The following is a 24,083-nucleotide window of genomic DNA, read 5'->3' on the forward strand; positions in this document are numbered from 1 at the left end:
GGAGCTCCGACGCCGAGAGGATACCCGGAGGAACCTCGGAGGAGGAGCTGCGACGCCGAGAGGATACCCGGAGGAACCTCGGAGGAGGAGCTGCGACGCCGAGAGGATACCCGGATGAACTTCGGAGGAGGAGCTGCGACGCCGAGAGGATACCCGGAGGAACCTCGGAGGAGGAAGACGATGCCGACCATCCAGAGGAGGAAGCTGCCACCGACCACCCTGACCTTCGCGAGGTATGCACTTATAGCCTGTCCCAGCTGCGACACACACCCACTCACCCGAAACCACGCTAAGATTTTATGTGGCCTGGCGAAATAATGTTCCTTCATTCACCCTCTTCACTATCTCCTCGTATGTTACTTCTTCAGGCTTGGAAGGTGACACCCTCATCTCCGACCACCCTGAGGACGACGCCGACCATCCAGAGGACGGAAGGAGGAGCGACAACGCCGAGAGGATACCCGGAGGAACCTCGGAGGCGGAGCTACGACGCCGAGAGGATACCCGGAGGAACCTCGGAGGAGTAGCTACGACGCCGAGAGCATTCCCAGACGAACCTCGGAGGAGGAAGACGACGCCGAGAGGCTACCCGGAGGAACCTCGGAGGAGGAAGACGACGCCGAGAGGATACCCGGGGGAACCTCGGAGGAGGAAGACGACGCCGACCATCCAGAGGAGGAAGCTGCCACCGACCACCCTGACCTTCGCGAGGTATGCACTTGTAGCCTGTCCCATCTGCGACACACACCCACTCACCCGAAACCACGCTAAGATTTTATGTGGCCTGGCGAAATAATGTTCCTTCATTCACCCTCTTCACTATCTCCTCGTATGTTACTTCTTCAGGCTTGGAAGGTGACACCCTCATCTCCGACCACCCTGAGGACGACGCCGACCATCCAGAGGACGGAAGGAGGAGTGACGACGCCGAGTGGATACCCGGAGGAACCTCGGAGGAGGAGCTCCGACGCCGAGAGGATACCCGGAGGAACCTCGGAGGAGGAGCTGCGACGCCGAGAGGATACCCGGAGGAACCTCGGAGGAGTAGCTACGACGCCGAGAGCATTCCCAGACGAACCTCGGAGGAGGAAGACGACGCCGAGAGGATACCCGGAGGAACCTCGGAGGAGGAAGACGATGCCGAGAGGATACCCGGAGGAACCTCGGAGGAGGAAGACGACGCCGAGAGGATACCCGGAGGAACCTCGGAGGCGGAGCTACGACGCCGAGAGGATACCCGGAGGAACCTCGGAGGCCGAGCTATGACGCCGAGAGGATTCCCGGAGGAACCTCGGAGGCGGAGCTACGACGCCCAGAGGATACCCGGAGGAACCTCGGAGGCCGAGCTATGACGCCGAGAGGATTCCCGGAGGAACCTCGGAGGCGGAGCTATGACGCCGAGAGGATACCCGGAGGAACCTCGGAGGAGGAGCTCCGACGCCGAGAGGATACCCGGAGGAACCTCGGAGGAGGAGCTCCGACGCCGAGAGGATACCCGGAGGAACCTCGGAGGCGGAGCTACGATGCCGAGACGATACCCGGAGGAACCTCGGAGGCCGAGCTATGACGCCGAGAGGATTCCCGGAGGAACCTCGGAGGCGGAGCTACGACGCCGAGAGGATACCCGGAGGAACCTCAGAGGAGGAGCTCCGACGCCGAGAGGATACCCGGAGGAACCTCGGAGGAGGAGCTCCGACGCCGAGAAGATACCCGGAGGAACCTCGGAGGCGGAGCTACGACGCCGAGAGGATACCCGGAGGAACCTCGGAGGAGGAGCTCAGACGCCGAGAGGAACCCGGAAGAACCTCGGAGGAGGATCTGTGACGCCGAGAGCATTCCCGGAGGCACCTCGGAGGAGGAGCTGCGATGCCGAGAGTATAGCCGGAGGAACCTCGGAGGCGGAGCTACGACGCCGAGAGGAATCCCGGAGGAACCGCGGAGGGGGAGCTACGACGCCGAGAGGATACCCGGAGGAACCTCGGAGGAGGAGCTTCGACGCCGAGAGACTACCCGGAGGAACCTCGGAGGAGGAGCTGCGACGCCGAGAGCATTCCCGGAGGAACCTCGGAGGAGCTGCGACGCCCAGAGCATTCCCGGAGGAACCTCGGAGGAGGAGCTACGACGCCGAGAGGATACCCGGAGGAACCGCGGAGGGGGAGCTACGACGCCGAGAGGATACCCGGAGGAACCTCGGATGGGGAAGACGACGCCGACCATCCAGAGGAGGAAGCTGCCACCGACCACCCTGACCTTCGTGAGGTATGCACTTGTAGCCTGTCCCAGCTGCGACACACACCCACTCACCCGAAACCACGCTAAGATTTTATGTGGCCTGGCGAAATAATGTTCCTTCATTCACCCTCTTCACTATCTCCTCGTATGTTACTTCTTCAGGCTTGGAAGGTGACACCCTCATCTCCGACCACCCTGAGGACGACGCCGACCATCCAGAGGACGGAAGGAGGAGCGTCGACGCCGAGAGCATTCCCGGAGGAACCTCGGAGGAGGAGCTGCGACGCTGAGAGCATTCCCGGAGGAACCTCGGAGGAGGAGCTGCGACGCCGAGAGGATACCCGGAGGAACCTTGGAGGAGGATCTGTGACGCCGAGAGCATTCCCAGAGGAACCTCGGAGGAGGAGCTGCGATGCCGAGAGTATAGCCGGAGGAACCTCGGAGGAGGAGCTACGACGCCGAGAGGATACCCGGAGGAACCTCGGAGGAGGAGCTACGACGCCGAGAGCATTCCCAGACGAACCTCGGAGGAGGAAGACGACGCCGAGAGGATACCCGGGGGAACCTCGGAGGAGGAAGACGACGCCGACCATCCAGAGGAGGAAGCTGCCACCGACCACCCTGACCTTCACGAGGTATGCACTTGTAGCCTGTCCCAGCTGCGACACACACCCACTCACCCGAAACCACGCTAAGATTTTATGTGGCCTGGCGAAATAATGTTCCTTCATTCACCCTCTTCACTATCTCCTCGTATGTTACTTCTTCAGGCTTGGAAGGTGACACCCTCATCTCCGACCACCCTGAGGACGACGCCGACCATCCAGAGGACGGAAGGAGGAGCGACGACGCCGAGTGGATACCCGGAGGAACCTCGGAGGAGGAGCTCCGACGCCGAGAGGATACCCGGAGGAACCTCGGAGGAGGAGCTGCGACGCCGAGAGCATTCCCGGAGGAACCTCGGAGGAGGAGTTGCGACGCCGAGAGGATACCCGGAGGAACCTCGGAGGCGGAGCTACGACGCCGAGAGGATACCCCGAGGAACCTCGGAGGAGGAGCTCCGACGCCGAGAGGATACCTGGAGGAACCTCGGAGGCGGAGCTACGACGCCGAGAGGATACCCGGAGGAACCTCGGAGGCCGAGCTATGACGCCGAGAGGATTCCCGGAGGAACCTCGGAGGCGGAGCTACGACACCGAGAGGATACCCGGAGGAACCTCGGAGGAGGAGCTCCGACGCCGAGAGGATACCCGGAGGAACCTCGGAGGAGGAGCTCCGACTCCGAGAGGATACCCGGAGGAACCTCGGAGGCGGAGCTACGACGCCGAGAGGATACCCGGAGGAACCTCGGAGGCCGAGCTATGACGCCGAGAGGATTCCCGGAGGAACCTCGGAGGCGGAGCTACGACGCCGAGAGGATACCCGGAGGAACCTCGGAGGAGGAGCTCCGACGCCGAGAGGATACCCGGAGGAACCTCGGAGGAGGAGCTACGACGCCGAGAGGAATCCCGGAGGAACCTCGGAGGGGGAGCTACGACGCCCAGAGCATTCCCGGAGGAACCTCGGAGGAGGAGCTGCGACGCCGAGAGGATACCCGGAGGAACCTCGGAGGAGGAGCTACGACGCCGAGAGGATACCCGGAGGAACCTCGGAGGAGGAGCTACGACGCCGAGAGGATACCCGGAGGAACCTCGGAGGAGGAGCTACGACGCCGAGAGGATACCCGGAGGAACCTCGGAGGAGGAGCTGCGATGCCGAGAGCATTCCCGGAGGAACCTCGGAGGAGGAGCTGCGACGCCCAGAGCATTCCCGGAGGAACCTCGGAGGAGGAGCTGCGACGCCGAGAGGATACCCGGAGGAACCTCGGAGGAGGAGCTACGACGCCGAGAGGATACCCGGAGGAACCTCGGAGGAGGAGCTACGACGCCGAGAGGATACCCGGAGGAACCTCGGAGGAGTAGCTACGACGCCGAGAGGATACCCGGAGGAACCTCGGAGGAGTAGCTACGACGCCGAGAGCATTCCCAGACGAACCTCGGAGGACGAAGACGACGCCGAGACGATACCCGGAGGAACCTCGGAGGAGGAAGACTACGCCGACCATCCAGAGGAGGAAGCTGCCACCGACCACCCTGACCTTCGCGAGGTATGCACTTGTAGCCTGTCCCAGCTGCGACACACACCCACTCACCCGAAACCACGCTAAGATTTTATGTGGCCTGGCGAAATAATGTTCCTTCATTCACCCTCTTCACTATCTCCTCGTATGTTACTTCTTCAGGCTTGGAAGGTGACACCCTCATCTCCGACCACCCTGAGGACGACGCCGACCATCCAGAGGACGGAAGGAGGAGCGACGACGCCGAGAGGATACCCGGAGGAACCTCGGAGGAGGAGCTGCGACTCCGAGAGCATTCCCGGAGGAACCTCGGAGGAGGAGCTGTGACGCCGAGAGGATACCCGGAGGAACCTCGGAGGAGTAGCTACGACGCCGAGAGCATTCCCAGACGAACCTCGGAGGAGGAAGACGACGCCGAGAGGATACCCGGAGGAACCTCGGAGGAGGAAGACGACGTCGAGAGGATACCCGGAGGAACCTCGGAGGAGGAAGACGACGTCGAGAGGATACCCGGAGGAACCTCGGAGGAGGAAGACGACGCCGACCATCCAGAGGAGGAAGCTGCCACCGACCACCCTGACCTTCGTGAGGTATGCACTTGTAGCCTGTCCCAGCTGCGACACACACCCACTCACCCGAAACCACGCTAAGATTTTATGTGGCCTGGCGAAATAATGTTCCTTCATTCACCCTCTTCACTATCTCCTCGTATGTTACTTATTCAGGCTTGGAAGGTGACACCCTCATCTCCGACCACCCTGAGGACGACGCCGACCATCCAGAGGACGGAAGGAGGAGCGACGACGCCGAGAGGATACCCGGAGCAACCTCGGAGGAGGAGCTCCGACGCCGAGAGGATACCCGGAGGAACCTCGGAGGAGGAGCTGCGACGCCGAGAGGATACCCGGAGGAACCTCGGAGGAGGAGCTGCGATGCCGAGAGGATACTCGGAGGAGGAGCTGCGACGCCGAGAGGATACCCGGAGGAACCTCGGAGGAGGAGCTGCGACGCCGAGAGGATACCCGGATGAACTTCGGAGGAGGAGCTGCGACGCCGAGAGGATACCCGGAGGAACCTCGGAGGAGGAAGACGATGCCGACCATCCAGAGGAGGAAGCTGCCACCGACCACCCTGACCTTCGTGAGGTATGCACTTATAGCCTGTCCCAGCTGCGACACACACCCACTCACCCGAAACCACGCTAAGATTTTATGTGGCCTGGCGAAATAATGTTCCTTCATTCACCCTCTTCACTATCTCCTCGTATGTTACTTCTTCAGGCTTGGAAGGTGACACCCTCATCTCCGACCACCCTGAGGACGACGCCGACCATCCAGAGGACGGAAGGAGGAGCGACAACGCCGAGAGGATACCCGGAGGAACCTCGGAGGAGGAGCTCCGACGCCGAGAGGATACCCGGAGGAACCTCGGAGGAGGAGCTGCAACGCCGAGAGGATACCCGGAGGAACCTCGGAGGAGTAGCTACGACGCCGAGAGCATTCCCAGACGAACCTCGGAGGAGGAAGACGACGCCGAGAGGATACCCGGAGGAACCTCGGAGGAGGAAGACGACGCCGAGAGGATACCCGGAGGAACCTCGGAGGCGGAGCTACGACGCCGAGAGGATACCCGGAGGAACCTCGGAGGCCGAGCTATGACGCCGAGAGGATTCCCGGAGGAACCTCGGAGGCGGAGCTACGACGCCCAGAGGATACCCGGAGGAACCTCGGAGGCCGAGCTATGACGCCGAGAGGATTCCCGGAGGAACCTCGGAGGCGGAGCTATGACGCCGAGAGGATACCCGGAGGAACCTCGGAGGAGGAGCTCCGACGCCGAGAGGATACCCGGAGGAACCTCGGAGGAGGAGCTCCGACGCCAAGAGGATACCCGGAGGAACCTCGGAGGCGGAGCTACGATGCCGAGAGGATACCCGGAGGAACCTCGGAGGCCGAGCTATGACTCCGAGAGGATTCCCAGAGGAACCTCGGAGGCGGAGCTACGACGCCGAGAGGATACCCGGAGGAACCTCGGAGGAGGAGCTCCGACGCCGAGAGGATACCCGGAGGAACCTCGGAGGAGGAGCTCCGACGCCGAGAGGATACCCGGAGGAACCTCGGAGGCGGAGCTACGACGCCGAGAGGATACCCGGAGGAACCTCGCAGGCCGAGCTATGACGCCGAGAGGATTCTCGGAGGAACCTCGGAGGCGGAGCTACGACGCCGAGAGGATACCCGGAGGAACCTCGGAGGAGGAGCTTCGACGCCGAGAGGATACACGGAGGAACCTCGGAGGAGGAGCTACGACGCCGAGAGGAATCCCGGAGGAACCTCGGAGGGGGAGCTACGATGCCCAGAGCATTCCCGGAGGAACCTCGGAGGAGCAGCTAAGACGCCGAGAGGATACCCTGAGGAACCTCCGAGGCGGAGCTACGACGCCGAGAGGAATCCCGGAGGAACCTCGGAGGGGGAGCTACGACGCCCAGAGCATTCCCGGAGGAACCTCGGAGGAGGAGCTGCGACGCCGAGAGGATACCCGGAGGAACCTCGGAGGAGGAGCTATGACGCCGAGAGGATACCCGGAGGAACCTCGGAGGAGGAGCTACGACGCCGAGAGGATACCCGGAGGAACCTCGGAGGAGGAGCTGCGACGCCGAGAGCATTCCCGGAGGAACCTCGGAGGAGGAGCTGCGACGCCCAGAGCATTCCCGGAGGAACCTCGGAGGAGGAGCTGCGACGTCGAGAGGATACCCGGAGGAACCTCGGAGGAGGAGCTACGACGCCGAGAGGATACCCGGAGGAACCTCGGAGGAGGAGCTACGACGCCGAGAGGATACCCGGAGGAACCTCGGAGGAGTAGCTACGACGCCGAGAGCATTCCCAGACGAACCTCGGAGGAGGAAGACGACGCCGAGAGGATACCCGGAGGAACCTCGGAGGAGGAAGACGCCGCCGAGAGGATACCCGGGGGAACCTCGGAGGAGGAAGACGACGCCGACCATCCAGAGGAGGAAGCTGCCACCGACCACCCTGACCTTCGCGAGGTATGCACTTGTAGCCTGTCCCAGCTGCGACACACACCCACTCACCCGAAACCACGCTAAGATTTTATGTGGCCTGGCGAAATAATGTTCCTTCATTCACCCTCTTCACTATCTCCTCGTATGTTACTTCTTCAGGCTTGGAAGGTGACACCCTCATCTCCGACCACCCTGAGGACGACGCTGACCATCCAGAGGACGGAAGGAGGAGCGACGACGCCGAGAGGATACCCGGAGGAACCTCGGAGGAGGAGCTCCGATGCCGAGAGGATACCCCGAGGAACCTCGGAGGAGGAGCTGCGACGCCGAGAGCATTCCCGGAGGAACCTCGGAGGAGGAGCTGCGACGCCGAGAGGATACCCGGAGGAACCTCGGAGGAGGAAGACGACGCCGACCATCCAGAGGAGGAAGCTGCCACCGACCACCCTGACCTTCGTGAGGTATGCACTTGTAGCCTGTCCCAGCTGCGACACACACCCACTCACCCGAAACCACGCTAAGATTTTATGTGGCCTGGCGAAATAATGTTCCTTCATTCACCCTCTTCACTATCTCCTCGTATGTTACTTCTTCAGGCTTGGAAGGTGACACCCTCATCTCCGACCACCCTGAGGACGACGCCGACCATCCAGAGGACGGAAGGAGGAGCGACAACGCCGAGAGGATACCCGGAGGAACCTCGGAGGCGGAGCTACGACGCCGAGAGGATACCCGGAGGAACCTCGGAGGCCGAGCTATGACGCCGAGAGGATTCCCGGAGGAACCTCGGAGGTGGAGCTACGACGCCGAGAGGATACCCAGAGGAACCTCGGAGGAGGAGCTCCGACGCGGAGAGGATACCCGGAGGAACCTCGGAGGAGGAGCTCCGACGCCGAGAGGATACCCGGAGGAACCTCGGAGGCGGAGCTACGACGCCGAGAGGATACCCCGGAGGAACCTCGGAGGAGGAGCTGCGAAGCCCAGAGCATTCCCGGAGGAACCTCGGAGGAGGAGCTGCGACGCCGAGAGGATAACCGGAGGAACCTCGGAGGAGGAGCTACGACGCTGAGATGATACCCGGAGGAACCTCGGAGGAGGAGCTTCGACGCCGAGAGGATACCCGGAGGAACCTCGGAGGAGGAGCTGCGACGCCGAGAGGATACCCGGATGAACCTCGGAGGAGGAGCTGCGACGCCGAGAGGATACCCGGAGGAACCTCGGAGGAGGAAGACGACGCCGAGAGGATACCCGGAGGAACCTCGGAGGAGGAAGACGACGCCGAGAGGATACCCGGAGGAACCTCGGAGGAGGAAGACGACGCCGAGAGGATACCCGGAGGAACCTCGGAGGCCGAGCTATGACGCCGAGAGGATTCCCGGAGGAACCTCGGAGGCGGAGCTACAACGCCGAAAGGATACCCGGAGGAACCTCGGAGGAGGAGCTCCGACGCCGAGAGGATACCCGGAGGAACCTCGGAGGAGGAGCTGCGACGCCGAGAGCATTCCCGGAGGAACCTCGGAGGAGGAGCTGCGACGCTGAGAGCATTCCCGGAGGAACCTCGGAGGAGGAGCTGCGACGCTGAGAGCATTCCCGGAGGAACCTCGGAGGAGGAGCTGCGACGCCGAGAGGATACCCGGAGGAACCTCGGAGGAGGAGCTCAGACGCCGAGAGGATACCCGGAGGAACCTCGGAGGAGTAGCTTCGACGCCGAGAGCATTCCCAGACGATCCTCGGAGGAGGAGCTGCGACGCCGAGAGCATTCCCGGAGGAACCTCGGAGGAGGAGCTGCGACGCCCAGAGCATTCCCGGAGGAACCTCGGAGGCGGAGCTGCGACGCCGAGAGGATACCCGGAGGAACCTCGGAGGAGGAGCTGCGACGCCGAGAGGATACCCGGAGGAACCTCGGAGGAGGAGCTGCGACGCCGAGAGGATACCCGGATGAACCTCGGAGGAGGAGCTGCGACGCCGAGAGGATACCCGGAGGAACCTCGGAGGAGGAAGACGACGCCGACCATCCAGAGGAGGAAGCTGCCACCGACCACCCTGACCTTCGTGAGGTATGCACTTGTAGCCTGTCCCAGCTGCGACACACACCCACTCACCCGAAACCACGCTAAGATTTTATGTGGCCTGGCGAAATAATGTTCCTTCATTCACCCTCTTCACTATCTCCTCGTATGTTACTTCTTCAGGCTTGGAAGGTGACACCCTCATCTCCGACCACCCTGAGGACGACGCCGACCATCCAGAGGATGGAAGGAGGAGCGTCGACGCCGAGAGGATACCCGGAGGAACCTCGGAGGAGGAGCTCCGACGCCGAGAGGATACCCGGAGGAACCTCGGAGGAGGAGCTGCGACGCCGAGAGCATTCCCGGAGGAACCTCGGAGGAGGAGCTGCGACGCTGAGAGCATTCCCGGAGGAACCTCGGAGGAGGAGCTGCGACGCTGAGAGCATTCCCGGAGGAACCTCGGAGGAGGAGCTGCGACGCCGAGAGCATTCCCGGAGGAATCTCGGAGGAGGAGCTGCGACGCCGAGAGGATACCCGGAGGAACCTCGGAGGAGGAGCTGCGACGCCGAGAGGATACCCGGATGAACCTCGGAGGAAGAGCTGCGACGCCGAGAGGATACCCGGAGGAACCTCGGAGGAGGAAGACGACGCCGACCATCCAGAGGAGGAAGCTGCCACCGACCACCCTGACCTTCGTGAGGTATGCACTTGTAGCCTGTCCCAGCTGCGACACACACCCACTCACCCGAAACCACGCTAAGATTTTATGTGGCCTGGCGAAATAATGTTCCTTCATTCACCCTCTTCACTATCTCCTCGTATGTTACTTCTTCAGGCTTGGAAGGTGACACCCTCATCTCCAACCACCCTGAGGACGACGCCGACCATCCAGAGGACGGAAGGAGGAGCGACAACGCCGAGAGGATACCCGGAGGAACCTCGGAGGAGTAGCTACGACCCCGAAAGGATACCCGGAGGAACCTCGGAGGAGTAGCTACGACGCCGAGAGCATTCCCAGACGAACCTCGGAGGAGGAGCTACGACGCCGAGAGGATACCCGGAGGAACCTCGGAGGAGGAAGACGACGCCGACCATCCAGAGGAGGAAGTTGCCACCGACCACCCTGACCTTCGTGAGGTATGCACTTGTAGCCTGTCCCAGCTGCCACACACACCCACTCACCCGAAACCACGCTAAGATTTTATGTGGCCTGGCGAAATAATGTTCCTTCATTCACCCTCTTTACGATCTCCTCGTATGTTACTTCTTCAGGCTTGGAAGGTGACACCCTCATCTCCGACCACCCTGAGGACGACGCCGACCATCCAGAGGACGGAAAGAGGAGCAACGACGCCGAGAGGATACCCGGAGGAACCTCGGAGGAGGAGCTCCGACGCCGAGAGGATACCCGGAGGAACCTCGGAGGAGGAGCTGCGACGCCGAGAGCATTCCCGGAGGAACCTCGGAGGAGGAGCTGCGACGCCGAGAGCATTCCCGGAGGAACCTCGGAGGAGGAGCTGCGACGCCGAGAGCATTCCCGGAGGAACCTCGGAGGAGGAGCTGCGACGCCGAGAGCATTCCCGGAGGAACCTCGGAGGAGGAGCTGCGACGCCGAGAGGATACCCGGAGGAACCTCGGAGGAGGAGCTCAGACGCCGAGAGGAACCCGGAAGAACCTCGGAGGAGGATCTGTGACGCCGAGAGCATTCCCGGAGGAACCTCGGAGGAGGAGCTGCGATGCCGAGAGTATAGCCAGAGGAACCTCGGAGGAGGAGCTACGACGCCGAGAGGATACCTGGAGGAACCTCCGAGGCGGAGCTACGACGCCGAGAGGAATCCCGGAGGAACCGCGGAGGGGGAGCTACGACGCTGAGAGGATACCCGGAGGAACCTCGGAGGAGGAGCTACGACGCCGAGAGGATACCCGGAGGAACCTCGGAGGAGGAGCTACGACGCTGAGATGATACCCGGAGGAACCTCGGAGGAGTAGCTACGATGCCGAGAGGATACCCGGAAGAACCTCGGAGGAGTAGCTACGACGCCGAGAGCATTCCCAGACGAACCTCGGAGGAGGAAGACGATGCCGAGAGGATACCCGGAGAAACCTCGGAGGAGGAAGACGACGCCGACCATCCAGAGGAGGATGCTGCCACCGACCACCCTGACCTTCGTGAGGTATGCACTTGTAGCCTGTCCCAGCTGCGACACACACCCACTCACCCGAAACCACGCTAAGATTTTATGTGGCCTGGCGAAATAATGTTCCTTCATTCACCCTCTTCACTATCTCCTCGTATGTTACTTCTTCAGGCTTGGAAGGTGACACCCTCATCTCCGACCACCCTGAGGACGACGCCGACCATCCAGAGGACGGAAGGAGGAGCGACAACGCCGAGAGGATACCCGGAGGAACCTCAGAGGCGTAGCTACGACGCCGAGAGGATTCCCGGAGGAACCTCGGAGGCGGAGCTACGACGCCGAGGATACCCGGAGGAACCTCGGAGGAGGATCTGTGATGCCGAGAGCATTCCCGGAGGAACCTCGGAGGAGGAGCTGCGATGCCGAGAGTATAGCCGGAGGAACCTCGGAGGAGGAGCTGCGATGCCCAGAGCATTCCCGGAGGAACCTCGGAGGAGGAGCTGCGACGCCGAGAGGATACCCGGAGGAACCTCAGAGGAGGAGCTACGACGCCGAGAGGATACCCGGAGGAACCTCGGAGGAGTCGCTACGACGCCGAGAGGTTACCCGGAGGAACCTCGGAGGAGTAGCTACGACGCCGAGAGCATTCCCAGACGAACCTCGGAGGAGGAGCTACGACGCCGAGAGGATACCCGGAGGAACCTCGGAGGAGGAAGACGACGCCGACCATCCAGAGGAGGAAGCTGCCACCGACCACCCTGACCTTCGTGAGGTATGCACTTGTAGCCTGTCCCAGCTGCGACACACACCCACTCACCTGAAACCACGCTAAGATTTTATGTGGCCTGGCGAAATAATGTTCCTTCATTCACCCTCTTCACTATCTCCTCGTATGTTACTTCTTCAGGCTTGGAAGGTGACACCCTCATCTCCGACCACCCTGAGGACGACGCCGACCATCCAGAGGACGGAAGGAGGAGCGACAATGCCGAGAGGATACCCGGAGGAACTTCGGAGGCGGAGCTACGACGCCGAGAGGATTCCCGGAGGAACCTCGGAGGAGGAGCTGCGACGCCGAGAGGATACCCGGAGGAACCTCGGAGGAGGAGCTACGACGCCGAGAGGATACCCGGAGGAACCTCGGAGGAGGAGCTACGACGCCGAGAGGATACCCGGAGGAACGTCGGAGGAGTAGCTACGACGCCGAGAGCATTCCCAGACGAACCTCGGAGGAGGAAGACGACGCCGAGAGGATACCCGGAGGAACCTCGGAGGAGGAAGACGACGCCGAGAGGATACCCGGAGGAACCTCGGAGGAGGAAGACGACGCCGGTGTTGGAGAATTTGTAGCTGAGAGACTCACAGGACTCCAATGACCGGACACAGGTTTACAAAAGGTCTGGTTTATTAACTGGTTATTCACTTCATTCCATTTACCAAATAATACCGCATAATATAATGGATCAGGTTAACTCTTTTCGCATGGTCCTTCTCGTTCGGCTGATGTTCCTCTGCCACTCCCGTTGGTCAGAGCTTCTGGTAGCAGCTTCTGTCGACTCCACGTTTGGTCTCGTTTATATGGACAAACTGGACTTAATCCCCTCTCCGCTAATGCCCCGAGGTCATGCATGTACCAAGTCCTGGTATCAGCTCGCTCCCCTCCTGTTGTGAGTTCCGTTTACCAAACGATAGGGGGGTGCTTCAGCCAGGGGCTGTGACCAGGTGGACAAGAGATTATCATGTTCGGGCGCATTCCTGACTCATTTACAAACTCGTCTTTCACAGAGTTTGCATGTAAAATGTATCTGCTTTGTTACCAGGTTAATTAATAAGTTACCAGTGCCAATTAATAAGTTACACTGAGTTACACTTCCACAATTCCCTCATCTTTTTGTTTTTTGTTTATATTAACCATTAATCTAAACATCAATATAAGTAAACAATCAATCACTACAAGTAAACATCATTACAAGTATAAGTAAATAATCAATCACTACAAGTAAACATCATTACAAGTATAAGTAAATAATCAATCACTTTGGTAATCAAATTCCCTTGGGCATACACCGTCATCCTGCAAGAATCACAAAACATTTCGTTGGTCATTTACTCCTTCCATATCGTTCAATCTATTGCATTTGCATCACAAATATATTTTCAAAACAACACTTCACCATCACCAAGATACAACAATTTCACTTCATTTTCAAGTTTTATAAAGCATCTGCACCATCTGGCAAAAAACGTTTGCCTCCACACAAATGTTGACTTTGTTTGAAAGGAAGGGCTGATCACTTGTGTTTGAATCCTGGTATGAAACATTTTCTCCTAATGTCTTCATAGCTCCTGCACTACTTCGTGTAGGATTTCGCTGTTGTGGTGACATTTCGGAGTCATAGACTGACCCTGCTCTCCTTGTAGCATTCTTGCCACTTTTTGCTGTAAACCATAGTAATTCCTGAACAAGGCCTTCACCCAGTTGTAGTCGACTTGCCTCCTCCCTCATTGTGAGTGGGCAGCAAGTATTGGTGTGACGTTGATTGGCCAGCAAGATGTGGAACAGGGATGCTGGATGCATCCACACTGATGTTGGGACCATGGTGTTCAGGTCATTCATGGTCCTTACCAGGAGCAACCAGCAGAATCGTGCACAGCTGTTGTGACAAGGGCACAGCCGTTTTTTGCAGCTCCATGCTGGTTCCCCGGACGTTGGTGAAGTAATAACATATGTCCCCGCATTTCACAGAGGTTGCAGGTAAAATGTCGTTGTCCTGCAACTTCTGATGTGGTGAATGTTCGAAGCCTTCGAACAAGAGTAAGTGATCGCCTTTCTTTCATATGTTGCAGTGTGATCCAGGCAAATGGTCACATAAATTTCCTTGGTGAAGGTAAGCATTCATCTCCAAGTTACACGGGAGAATGTCTTCATCATTCTTTGAGAAAGAGGGTGTATGCCACGATGAACTTCATTTTTTAGCCACAAATTTTCTTTCTCGAACTTCTTCCCAATTCCGTTAGCAATCCCTCCAAAATGTGATCTCGTCTTATCCTTATGCTCAGTCACATCTGAATCTGCTTTCCGCACACACTGGATCAGATAGGGTACATCTTACCATGAAATCAGCATAATCATGTATATCTTCCGACAGTTTCACATTCAACAATTTGTTGTTTTTCCTTAACACAAAAGTTATATTCATTTATATGCGTCACACAAATAATATTCAATCAGGTATGTATTTTATTACTAAACTAAGAATAGCATTGTATATGATTACAATCACAAACGGGAATACCTAATTCCCAACAACAATTTTTCCAAACCAACAAATTAAACATAATGTATTATTACCATAATTCCTCTCCACTTTTTCTTTTCCCTTTTTTTCCTAACAGTGTGTCACTCGTGGTGATATGAGTTCACTGATATTGTAATTGACACAACTCATAACATTGTCGTTATGCCATTATCTTAATTCTACTGTTTCATTTGCAACATCACTTGATTTAATCTTTTAATCTCAGTATTTATTCATATCATCATAACAATCTTTCTATTTTAGGTCCATATTTGTTTATATTCTTATCAACCTACGGTTTATCAATTTGTTCCAAAACACTGCAACCAAAGGTTTTAACCAAAGCTCTACCAAACTATTTCCAATTTGAACTCAAAATGCTAATTAAACAACAATTCAAAGAATTAACTTCAATGGGTCAACAAACTCATTTTATAAACAGATCTAATTTTCCCATCCAATAATTTTCCTTGCCAAATGTCATATTGCAACACTTTAATAAACCTTCGAAAAATGTCTCCCAAATCAATAAATTCCCTTTTTACTTCCCAAATACTCATCTGTAAATTACATATTCAATTACAGTTTTTTCCTATTTGTTCGGCCTAAATGGCCACTGAAGTGGCTGCCAACATGCAGTACCGTTTTATCTACCAAGCAAGTATTCGTCCACATAAGATCTCTACCAAAATGTTGTTTGTAAAAACAAATCTGGGATTTCTGATTACATGGATGCACACTCTCAGGACATTTCAGGCTGCTTGTTAACAATCCGCTATGATTAATTAATTCCTTTACCCACAATCAAATAATTAGTACAAATTGAGGATATTATCCCTATCACATTCATTTATAGATTCATTATGTTGGATCTAAATTTTCTCCCACTGCTGCAAGGAAGAACAATAGCTCTAATAAGTCTTTGTAATATCTCACTTCATTTACCCAGCATCGAAGAATTTATTTACTATCCATTCCCATCTGTTAACCAGTGACTTTGTTTGAACTCCAAAACTTAATTTGATGAATCCCATGTGTATGGTACCACTTATTGAAACCCCTACTTTTGTCGAAAATATCCAAGTAAGTGTTTTTTTTTTTTTTTTTACACCCCCTTAACTGTTGCTCATCCATTTCTATGCACCCAGTGAGTACTACTGACACCAGTATGCCAATATAGGTGTGCGAGATTAACAAATATGTTGCAGGTACACGTAACAGCGCGTTCTGAGTATAAATAACGTAACAGCGCGTTCATGGCTGCCCCTTGGTTTAAGATGCACAATGCATTCCGTTTTAAAACTTTAAAAAAAAAGTTTATATATATCTATCTATAATTCCAGTAATCTCTGTCTGTCTGTCTGTACGTCTGTACGTTTGTCTGTGACCGCTGTTTCTCGACAACCACGGGTCCGATATACTTTTAACTTGCCAGGTATATTGCTGGGGACCCGAGGATGTGCCTTTTCAAGGTTTCATATTAATCGGACAATTACTTACCGAGCTATGTCCAAAAAACGATTCAACCAATCAGAGAGCAGCGAACGATCGCGTGTGCCGAACGTGGCGGGCACACTCTGCCTCGGATGGCACATTTGAGAGCGTATTCATTTATTTCACGTTTGCAAACTATGTTGGCGTTAAACTATGTTTTACAACTAATAAAAACGAATTTGCGATTCATTCGCTTTCCTGCGCGTTTGTGCACGCGATGGCGATTTCTTTACCAAACTCCGGAAGCCGTTCGCTTTGGACCAAACCATTGCATGTAAATAGAGGGGGGGGATTGTCACCACTCGCAAGCCGTTCGCTTTGGACCAAACCATTTCATGTAAATAGAGGGGGGGGGATATAATTTTAGATATAGATATAGTACGGGCATGCCCTAGTATATATAAATCCATGAGCAGAGTATTCTGGGAAGTCAGTGTAAGACCTCTCCCAAATTTGGATAATTTTGTACTCCCTCATTTCTTTTTATGAAGCTCATATCCATAAATAGCTGTTATTCTCATATAAATTCTATCAAAAATGGAATCCCCAAGTTACTCACAATTTTACTATTTAATTAATGGCTGCTCATAACCCAGCACATCATATCTTTATATTCCATCTCCCTTGACAAAAGAGATAATGTTCATAATCAAATTTTATTTCTATTTTATTTTACGGATTCTCTGCATATTCAATCCCATCCACATAAAACTATCCATTTCCAGACAGGCACACTGTCGGTGTCAACAATCTTGTAAGATTGATACACAAAACAATAAAAACACTAACATTGACACACAAAAAATACACACACATGCATTATGCGTATTTGTTTGCGTTGGAACTATTATTTACAGATCAAGATGGGTGTCAATTTTATTTCAATTTCATAAAATTTGTCCTTCAATTTTTTAGAAATGCTAATACACAAATGGACCAAAAAGTTTATTCTTAGAAAACCCCTATGATGTCACATTGAAATTACTCTTTCAGTTCCCACAATAATTTATCCAAATTTGACTACACACCCATTTACATGTCAGTCGACCACTGACTTATCAATCATGCGGAACACTAGTCCGAAATTCTCACCTGATCATCATGTGACCCTTGTCACTTAGTTTCAAAAATTTGCAAAGCAATTGTTCCAACTTTGTAAATTTAAAATTGTGTGCCCAACATAAAAGATCCAATTTCGGCATGTGATCAATTAATTACTAATTTGCTTACAAGCAAAAGAAAAAATGAATAATTCTTGCTCCGAAAACTTTTCAGACCCAAGAATCATCGACAGTTATTCATGTTTGTCCAGTAATCTAATTTGTTGAGGCCAATCGTCATTTGGGATTTGTCGCAATGAAGGCCTAATCATTGTCTGAGGTATCGGTCAGCACTGGTACCCTTGATCTTAGTTTACCCTATGAACTTGTCTTCCTTTTGGTATACGGACATCCTCTTTTCCAATGTCCCATCCGTCCACACTTGAAACACCGGTTTCTGTCGTTGCCTGGTCTGCGCACCTGTGCACTTGTATTGCTGGGCTGCATCTCTACATCCCTGAGTTGCCACTGCAATCTCTCGTTATCTCCCGAAACACGAAAAAATTCTCTGTATCGTCCTTTTTGGGGAGACAACTGGAAATCAGATGGGACAACTGTCCCTTTCATTCCTAATTTCGAGGGCAGTTGTGCATTTGTCTCCTCCACTGTATCCTGTATCCTTTTTATTTTAAGTTCTAGATCCGTTATCCGTTCTTGCTGTTCCCGTTGTCTGGATTCACCATCCCAAAGATGGAATGCAAGCCAGTCTACCGTTAGATTCTGTCTCTTCCTGGCTTTCAATCTTTGTTCCAATCTTTCCAATCGACTTCGCTCAAATGTACCATCTCTTGGAAACTCCTCATCATGTCCCTTTGTCCACAAATACCAATTCTCGACCTGCCTTATAGCTTCGGCACCATAACGGTCGTACATATGATGTGTACAAGTACCTTTTTGTGGAATTTCTGGTTGTCCCTGTGTATTCTTGCAGGCTCCATTTCCCATTCTGCCTTTTATCAAAGTAGCGTTGGATGTGTTGTAGCTTGTTCCAGGTTCCTCTAAAGCTTCACTCGTACCTCCAGGAAGGATCTCTCCACCTGTTCACACGGTGATTTCCAGAGAATCTCCCTCAGCTGTGGCTTTTGCACAATCCAATCTCACAGATCAGTATTTGCAGATGAGCCGGAGGGTCAGTATGAAATGGGTGAATCCTCAGGTGTCCGCTCTGTTGACGGGGAAATCACACAATGGTAACCGCACATATATATCTGTATATAAACTCACCACCTTGCTCAATTTTCCCAGGTTGTCTCCACATTGATAATATCTCGCAAAGATATCAAAGCTTCTTTCTTGAGACCGCATTTTCATCAATCAAACAATCAATATATTCAATTCAATTTATTCAGTTCAATTTATTCAGTTAAATTTATTCAATTAAATTCAATCAATTAGATTCAATCAATCAACAATTCAATCAATTATTCAATTTCAATTAATTCATCAATATTCATCAATAAATCAAATTAATCATTTTGGATGTCTCCTTGCATAAGCCCTTTCCCCAATGATGTCAGGACAGGTCCATCCATTGACTGAGATCGAATTTCATCGGTCGTCACCTCGGGTTCGTACCTCATGTCAATTGATGAATCACCGTCCTGTCCTAGGGTCATATCTGACATATTTCCCCATTTTGCCTGGTCTCCACAAATTTTCTTTGCAACCACTAAAGGCAACTCATCCTTCATTCGTGAGACAGCCAAAATGGATGGCAGATATTAAAGTTCATTGGGAAAAATATCTCATCATTTTTTCTTTTAATAGTATCCAAAATCTCTTGGCAATATAAATTTCGTAAAACTCCTGAAATAAGACTGTAAAATTCCTTCAATCATGCTAAATTTTGAAACTCCATCGCTTGTACCACCCAATTTATCCCATAGGGCTTGAAAGTTCTTTCCCAAGTTCATGCAATCATTCTGCATTTGAACCCTATGATATCATTCATAATAATCATCATGATTTTATAGTCATGGTCCTATCATAATCATCTATTTAAAACGAACATTTCCTTTATCACCACAGCTATGTGGTATAATCAACAATAGAATAAAACTGTACATAGCAACAGGCTACCTCATGGCCACTTAGTATACCTATTGACAATAAGTCATAACAATATCGAATAATCATTGAACAATTCAAAAATCGCTTTCACTGCTCCAGCCGCAGCATTCGTCATTTTGTCTGCTCGTCCGCATGACCAAAACGAAATAAAGGGAGCTCAACCATTACACAGCGCTTTTAATGGCGCATGCCATAGGACCTCAACGCAATTTCGACTCGGCCAGAAAACGAGCAAATTTGCAGGATGTTAACTGGAATTAGTCGTGAAAATATATCAAAAATACACAAAAATACACACCCACAAAAATAAACAACAAAACCCAAACAAAACCTAAGGTCGACCATCTTACACAGTAAATTACATCATTTCAGCATCGTATTGATTGCTGACATATTCCAGCGTTTATACACACCTTAAAAGAGGTATGCGTGGTGTTGCCCCCTCCCACTTTTAATTCCTCATTAAATTCCTCATTAAATTCCTTATTAAATTACTCATTAAATTACTCATTAAATTACTTATTAAATTGCTCATTAAGTTACTTATTAAATTGCTCATTAAGTTACTTATTAAATTGCTCATTAAGTTACTCATTAAATTACTCATTAAGTTACTCATTAAATTACTCATTAAATTACTCATTAACTTACTTATTAAATTGCTCATTAAGTTACTTATTAAATTGCTCATTAAGTTACTTATTAAATTGCTCATTAAGTTACTCATTAAATTACTCATTAAATTACTCATTAAGTTACTCATTAAATTACTCATTAAATTACTCATTAACTTAACTTACATAGTTTCAGCATTGTATTGATTGCTGAAATATTCCAGGGTTTATACACACCTTAAAAGAGGTATGCGTGGTGTTGCCCCCTCCCACGTTTATTCCAGGGTTTATACACACCTTAAAAGAGGTATGCGTGGTGTTGCCCCCTCCCACTTTTAATTACTCATTACTGTTACATTACCCTTAATGACCCTTAATGACCTTAATGACCAGCGCAAAAATACGTATTTACAGAAATCATTTAGAGAAAAAAAAACACGAATAAATTGCTACAGTCGTTTAACACGTTTCATCCTTGTATTTCCTATGGACAATCGCCAGTCCCACACACCAAATCCTCCATCTTCAGAATTCATATTTCATAATGGACAGATCCCCAAGAGGTCATGCTCACCTTGACCCTTGACGACGTCCACTCGAAATCCCAGCGGTGCCTCCAGATTGTTGGAGAATTTGTAGCTGAGAGACTCACAGGACTCCAATGACCGGACACAGGTTTACAAAAGGTCTGGTTTATTAACTGGTTATTCACTTCATTCCATTTACCAAATAATACCGCATAATATAATGGATCAGGTTAACTCTTTTCGCATGGTCCTTCTCGTTCGGCTGATGTTCCTCTGCCACTCCCGTTGGTCAGAGCTTCTGGTAGCAGCTTCTGTCGACTCCACGTTTGCTCTCGTTTATATGGACAAACTGGACTTAATCCCCTCTCCGCTAATGCCCCGAGGTCATGCATGTACCAAGTCCTGGTATCAGCTCGCTCCCCTCCTGTTGTGAGTTCCGTTTACCAAACGATAGGGGGGTGCTTCAGCCAGGGGCTGTGACCAGGTGGACAAGAGATTATCATGTTCGGGCGCATTCCTGACTCATTTACAAACTCGTCTTTCACAGAGTTTGCATGTAAAATGTATCTGCTTTGTTACCAGGTTAATTAATAAGTTACCAGTGCCAATTAATAAGTTACACTGAGTTACACTTCCACACCGGCCATCCAGAGGAGGAAGCTGCCACCGACCACCCTGACCTTCGTGAGGTATGCACTTGTAGCCTGTCCCAGCTGCGACACACACCCACTCACCCGAAACCACGCTAAGATTTTATGTGGCCTGGCGAAATAATGTTCCTTCATTCACCCTCTTCACTATCTCCTCATATGTTACTTCTTCAGGCTTGGAAGGTGACACCCTCATCTCCGACCACCCTGAGGACGACGCCGACCATCCAGAGGACGGAAGGAGGAGCGACTACGCCGAGAGGATACCCGGAGGAACCTCGGAGGAGGAGCTCCGACGCCGAGAGGATACCCGGAGGAATCTCGGAGGAGGAGCTGCGACGCCGAGAGCATTCCCGGAGGAACCTCGGAGGAGGAAGACGACGCCGACCATCCAGAGGAGGAAGCTGCCACCGACCACCCTGACCTTCGTGAGGTATGCACTTGTAGCCTGTCCCAGCTGCGACACACACCCACTCACCCGAAACCACACTAAGATTTTATGTGGCCTGGCGAAATAATGTTCCTTCATTCACCCTCTTCACTATCTCCTCGTATGTTACTTCTTCAGGCTTGGAAGGTGACACCCTCATCTCCAACCACCCTGAGGACGACGCCGACCATCCAGAGGACGGAAGGAGGAGCGACAACGCCGAGAGGATACCCGGAGGAGTAGCTACGACACCGAGAGGATACCCGGAGGAACCTCGGAGGAGTAGCTACGACGCCGAGAGCATTCCCGGAGGAACCTCAGAGGAGGAGCTGCGACGCCGAGAGGATACCCGGAGGAACCTCGGAGGAGGAGCTCAGACGCCGAGAGGAACCCGGAAGAACCTCGGAGGAGGATCTGTGACGCCGAGAGCATTCCCGGAGGAACCTCGGAGGAGGAGCTGCGATGCCGAGAGTATAGCCGGAGGAACCTCGGAGGAGGAGCTACGACGCCTAGAGGATACCCGGAGGAACCTCCGAGGCGGAGCTACGACGCCGAGAGGAATCCCGGAGGAACCGCGGAGGGGGAGCTACGACGCCGAGAGGATAACCGGAGGAACCTCGGAGGAGGAGCTACGACGCCTAGAGGATACCCGGAGGAACCTCGGAGGAGGAGCTGCGACGCCGAGGGCATTCCCGGAGGAACCTCGGAGGAGGAGCTGCGAAGCCCAGAGCATTCCCGGAGGAACCTCGGAGGAGGAGCTGCGACGCCGAGAGGATACCCGGAGGAACCTCGGAGGAGGAGCTACGACGCTGAGATGATACCCGGAGGAACCTCGGAGGAGTAGCTACGACGCCGAGAGGATACCCGGAAGAACCTCGGAGGAGTAGCTACGACGCCGAGAGCATTCCCAGACGAACCTCGGAGGAGGAAGACGACGCCGAGAGGATACCCGGAGAAACCTCGGATTAGGAAGACGACGCCGACCATCCAGAGGAGGAAGCTGCCACCGACCACCCTGACCTTCGTGAGGTATGCACTTGTAGCCTGTCCCAGCTGCGACACACACCCACTCACCCGAAACCACGCTAAGATTTTATGTGGCCTGGCGAAATAATGTTCCTTCATTCACCCTCTTCACTATCTCATCGTATGTTACTTCTTCAGGCTTGGAAGGTGACACCCTCATCTCCGACCACCCTGAGGACGACGCCGACCATCCAGAGGACGGAAGGAGGAGCGACAACGCCGAGAGGATACCCGGAGGAACCTCAGAGGCCGAGCTATGACGCCGAGAGGATTCCCGGAGGAACCTCGGAGGCGGAGCTACGACGCCAAGGATACCCGGAGGAACCTCGGAGGAGGATCTGTGATGCCGAGAGCATTCCCGGAGGAACCTCGGAGGAGGAGCTGCGATGCCGAGAGTATAGCCGGAGGAACCTCGGAGGAGGAGCTGCGATGCCCAGAGCATTCCCAGAGGAACCTCGGAGGAGGAGCTGCGACGCCGAGAGGATACCCGGAGGAACCTCAGAGGAGGAGCTACGACGCCGAGAGGATACCCGGAGGAACCTCGGAGGAGTAGCTACGACGCCGAGAGGTTACCCGGAGGAACCTCGGAGGAGTAGCTACGACGCCGTGAGCATTCCCAGACGAACCTCGGAGGAGGAGCTACGACGCCGAGAGGATACCCGGAGGAACCTCGGAGGAGGAAGACGACGCCGACCATCCAGAGGAGGAAGCTGCCACCGACCACCCTGACCTTCATGAGGTATGCACTTGTAGCCTGTCCCAGCTGCGACACACACCCACTCACCTGAAACCACGCTAAGATTTTATGTGGCCTGGCGAAATAATGTTCCTTCATTCACCCTCTTCACTATCTCCTCGTATGTTACTTCTTCAGGCTTTGAAGGTGACACCCTCATCTCCGACCACCCTGAGGACGACGCCGACCATCCAGAGGACGGAAGGAGGAGCGACAATGCCGAGAGGATACCTGGAGGAACCTCGGAGGCGGAGCTACGACGCCGACAGGATTCCCGGAGGAACCTCGGAGGAGGAGCTGCGACGCCGAGAGGATACCCGGAGGAACCTCGGAGGAGGAGCTACGACGCCGAGAGGATACCCGGAGGAACCTCGGAGGAGGAGCTACGACGCCGAGAGGATACCCGGAGGAACGTCGGAGGAGTAGCTACGACGCCGAGAGCATTCCCAGACGAACCTCGGAGGAGGAAGACGACGCCGAGAGGATACCCGGAGGAACCTCGGAGGAGGAAGACGACGCCGAGAGGATACCCGGAGGAACCTCGGAGGAGGAAGACGACGCCGACCATCCAGAGGAGGAAGCTGCCACCGACCACCCTGACCTTCGTGAGGTATGCACTTGTA

This window comes from Myxine glutinosa, chromosome 10 (assembly GCF_964187855.1).
Source record: "Myxine glutinosa chromosome 10, kmMyxGlut1.1, whole genome shotgun sequence".
NCBI lineage: Eukaryota > Metazoa > Chordata > Myxini > Myxiniformes > Myxinidae > Myxine > Myxine glutinosa.